The sequence below is a fragment of the Nicotiana tabacum genome, chromosome 14 (assembly GCF_000715075.1).
Source record: "Nicotiana tabacum cultivar K326 chromosome 14, ASM71507v2, whole genome shotgun sequence".
Taxonomy (NCBI): domain Eukaryota; kingdom Viridiplantae; phylum Streptophyta; class Magnoliopsida; order Solanales; family Solanaceae; genus Nicotiana; species Nicotiana tabacum.
In genome coordinates this window covers 92,973,530-92,978,172 of record NC_134093.1, presented here as the reverse complement: position 1 = coordinate 92,978,172, position 4,643 = coordinate 92,973,530, and the positions used below count along the sequence as shown (strand labels likewise).

General features: G+C 32.6%; 1 long non-coding RNA gene across 2 annotated transcripts; it reads left to right on the top strand.

Annotated features, from left to right (window-relative positions):
- Nucleotides 1-973: 973 nt before the first annotated feature.
- On the top strand, nt 974-3,645 carry LOC107773782 (uncharacterized). 2 transcript variants are annotated; one of them, XR_012698775.1, is made up of 4 exons: nt 974-1,110; nt 2,190-3,010; nt 3,087-3,165; nt 3,244-3,645. It is a non-coding gene; the product is annotated as an uncharacterized LOC107773782 (long non-coding RNA). The 2 variants fall into 2 exon arrangements; XR_001645366.2 differs by having other exon boundaries at nt 976-1,110; nt 2,327-3,010.
- Nucleotides 3,646-4,643: the final 998 nt, after the last annotated feature.

The window sequence follows — 4,643 nt, the reverse complement described above, 5'->3', positions numbered from 1 at the left end:
ATCTGTTGAAGTGGGAGAAGAGGAGGTACCCACATTTTCTGCCTTCTCTGCCTCAATCAATATTGGAGTTTCTAAAGTATGATGTTCATGTGCAACCAGTTCCGGTCCATGGGGCGGTAACAAGCTATTCAAAAAGCTGTGTTCAATACAATAAGTATTTTCTGTCTCTACCAAATTGTCAATGGGTACTTCAAATCGCCTCGCTAAGCGAGTGATTGTAGATAGAAAATACAAGCATTTACGGTCCTTGAAACAACATTTTATGGGCAAATGCTGTTGAATAGCATATCAGAGCATGACCTTTTTCTTATCATAATTAGATACATTAACATAAGGATCAGACGTGAACTTACAAACTTACCCCAAGTGCGTGCCGTTTCTAACATACATGAACAAGCAATATTCAAAGGTTTGCCCCTTGTCCCTGAATTAACTTTTACTCCATTGGGACAAATAAATTTCGCAGCTTCTTTCATGAAGTTGAAATTTTTAGCTTTCATCTTAACTCTAATTTCTTCATCATCAACATCACTCAAAGAATATAATTCATTCAAAACCTTAGAGTTAAAATTAATAACCTTACCTCGCACTGTTGCTGTCAAGGTACTCGTAGAATTCAAGCACAATTTCTTTAACATAACCCCTTGGATTTTTCACGAAGGATTCCCGCCGGAGAGATCTGATGTTCTTCAAAATTTCACATACCTTTTCGGCTTTTCTCCATCAGTTGGCAAAAAATTCATTCCACATTCTTCCACTATAGTTCGAGTTATTCCAGAGAATATCTCAAGTGCCAGTTCAATGTGTTGTTTCTTAGAAACCTTACAAGAACTACATCCTGAAAGGGTTCTCTTTAATGAGATCATTTTTTTTCTTGAGGGTTTGAGAAGGAGAACTAGAAGATTGAAAGGAAATCTATGACAAAGAGTTAGAAAATAGAAAAAAGGGAAAAGAAATTTACTACTGGTTGGCGGCCATGGCTGAGGAATGTTGGTGTAGAAGGGTGGTGGGCGGTGGCTTTTTGGTGGTGGTAGGTGAAAGCAACAGGGTAAAAGGTTCAAATTGGATGTGGGGTTTGCTTGTTTTGTTTCTTTGGGAATGCTACGTTAGGTAAAACTTATTTAAAGCAGATTTTTTCCCTTTTTTCTTATTTTATTTACAAAACTATTCCATAACATGTCTTAAATCACAACGTGGCTTTCATAATCATTTTTTAAGTTGTAACATGTTATGGCTGATATTTGATTAGTTAAAATATCTTCTTCTTTTCTTTTTTTTTTATAAAACATATACTAAGATTATAATACTTATGTATAGTAGTAAACTTATACATATTTGCTACATTAGTCCAATAGTAGTATATAATAATTTTCTTTTTAACTAACTTAAAATGTGTAAGACGTACTACTAATAGTTGATAATAACTATCTACATATTATTATTATTTTTTAAGTAACATTTATATATACACCCAATTTTAGAAAGATTAGAGTACCTAAATTTTTTGTTTTATTTTTATTTTTTAATACTTGTTCTAAGGATTAAATTCATATGTATAATTTTGTATATAAACATAAAAGAAAAAATAATATCACTACGGTTCATTAGTTATATAATAAAAACTTAAAACAAATAAATAAATATACACATATATATATGTACGAATCTAAATATTCTGTAGTATTTTATTTTCTTTTTTTCGTTTTTTTTTTTAAAATATTTTCTTAGATTTACTCATATTAGTAATAAAAAGTACTAATAATATTCACAAACAAATAGAAAAATATAGTTTAAGTTTAATGTCGTCAACTCGACTTGAATTTTTTTTTCAAGAAAAAAGAATTGTTGAAGCATGTTTCTCAAACATTTTGGTCGCATAAGTTTTCAATTGATGTCCATTTACCTTGAACTTTTCTCTACCATCTATGTGTTGTATTTCAATTGCACCATAAGGGGTAACATTTGTAACATTATAGGGACTTGTCCACCTGGACTTTAATTTTTCTGTAATAGCCTAAGTCAGCTATTGTAAAGAAAGGACAAGATCTCCACTTTTGAAGCTTTTTTGTCTGATCAAATTGTCATGCCACTTCTTTGTTTCTTCCTTGAAAATTTTGGCATTTTCATAAGTTTCTAACTTTAATTCTTCTAACTCATTAACTAGAAAAAATTTATTTCTTCGAGCAAAGGTTAATTCAAGATTCAGTGCTTTGTAATAATCCAACCGATCGCTTTGAGCATTTGCGTTCCGTTCAGCTATTTGAAGTCTTGAGCAGTATTGTATGATGAATTATGACTTGTGTAATCGTCGGTTTTGATTTTCAAGTTATTCGGAATTGATTTGGAAGAATGATTCTCAACTAAGAAGCCTTCAGTTGGAAGAGTTGACCAAGTTTGAGTTTTGAGCATTTGACCACGGATCAAAGTTTTGACGGTTCCGTTAGGTGCGGATGGTGATTTTGGACTCGGGCGTATGCCCGTATTTGCATTTGGATATTTCTAGAAGGTTTCGGCACTACTTGGCAAAAGTTAAAAATTTGAAGGTCAGAAATATTCATAAATTTGACCGAGAGTTGACTTTGATGATATCGGATTCAGATTGTGTTTCCTGGAATTGGAATACCTTCGTTGTGTCATTTGGGACTTGTGCGTAAAATTTAAATTTATTCCGAGTTGATTTGATATATTTCGGTTCGAGTTTTGGAAGTTAAAAGATTCAAAGTTCATTATGTTTAGTTTGAGGTGTGATTCGTCGTTTCGATATTGTTATGTATGATTTGAGGCTTGGAATAAGTCTGTATTATATTATAGTACTTGTTGGTATATTTGGATGTAGTCCGGAGAGGCTTTGGATAAAATACGCCAAGTGTATCAATCTTCTCTATCAACGATTTTTCTCTCTTTCTATCTTTCAGTACCAATCCGAAATTCTTTCTCCCTCAACAATCGCGATTTCTCTCCATGTTTTCAAGCACAATTTTGTTCCTAAATCATGCTCTCTCACATATAGGTAAGGAGTTTTAGGTAGTTTTTGCTTAGTTCACTTTGAATCTTTTATTTCACAATACTAAGCAATTCAGTTTCAGCCATTGTTAGGGTTTTGCAGAGAAATAGAATTTTTGATGTTAATGGCTGACTTAAGCGCTCCGAAGAGGGTAACTCGAGGTATACCAACTACTGACCTCAATTTTGATGGGCCATCTTTTGATTTGCGCATCACTCAAGACAAAGATGTATTTGCAGGCTCTCTTTCTGCCATGGCAGCCGAGAAGCGAAGCAAACAAAGCAATGACCCCATGCAACCATTGAAACAAGATGAAGGTACAAAATCTACTAAAATAGCATAGGTTGTTGAAGTTTCAAAAGTTTTCGTGCACACCACAAGTATAGAAAAGAGGAGAAAAATCAGTGATGTCGCTTCGGGGAGTAAAGGAAAAACTTTAGCTAAAGGCGAGCATTCAAAATCAGTGAAGGAGAAGGTTATGTATCTGTTTTTTAACTTATAAATATATGTATTTTGTGTATTTTGAAAATTTTGACATTGTAATTCATTTTTAAAAATGTATATCTGTGAGTTTTACCTATACAGAATACCGTTTTTTTGATTTTTTTTTATACATTATACCTTTGAGATTTTTGATTCTTTTTTTGCTTGATACATTATATTTTTCTGTACAGTCTTTGATTGTGGTCGTATTTGTATTTAACTGTAGTTGAATTTATGCCTTAGTCCAATTCTTGTAATGTATTTTTTCAAGCTTGTATCTACTTTTTATGTTGTATTCAAAAACTCAAAGTTTGATACATCACATGCTTCATCCTTTTGATATAATGTATGCTTCATGTAATGGCATGTCTATGTTAATTTTTGCAGAAGTAATGCATTTGCTACCGTATGTGTAACTTTTTTTAGCTTTATTTAGATGATTTGATTGTATTACGTAATTAATATCACCTTTTGTGGTTTTGTATGCGGAATTGAAATTCTTTGTTAAACACCCTCCTACCTCATCGCCAGACGTGTTGCTACACTTACACTGATATAATCTCAGACATCATAGAAAAACTTACCGCACAACAGTATAAACTCTTTGGTCAAATCTGTTTTGGTGTATTCCTCCATATGCAACATTATGAAGTTCAAGCACAAATGTTCAGATGCTTCATGGTGCGAGAGTTTGAAATAAAGATCTCTCGATGCAATTATTATACATGTAAATGGTACCACATTGCGCTTTATACTTAGGGAGTTTGCTATAGTTACTGATTAAATTGTGTTGGTGATGAAGCAGATTTTACTTTTGACACAAAGAAACCTAATAGGCTTGTGAATACATATTTTGCAGGAGCTAAAACTGTGAAAAAAATTGCTTTCTAAATTTCTTTAACGATAGGATTGGGACTTTGATAACAATGAAGATGCTGTGAAAATAGAATTGTTATATTTCATAAATCCATACCTATTGTCTAGTGAGAAGAAAAGCACATCCATTCTAAGGATTCACTTTGACTTGATTGAGAGAGAAATATTGTGATTACCCCATTGTCAAATCTATATGAGAAAAAGTATTATAGGATTGTTGGTATGCCTCTTGCTATGCAAGAATGGTCGTATGAGTGTTGTTCAAATGTTGAACCCAAGA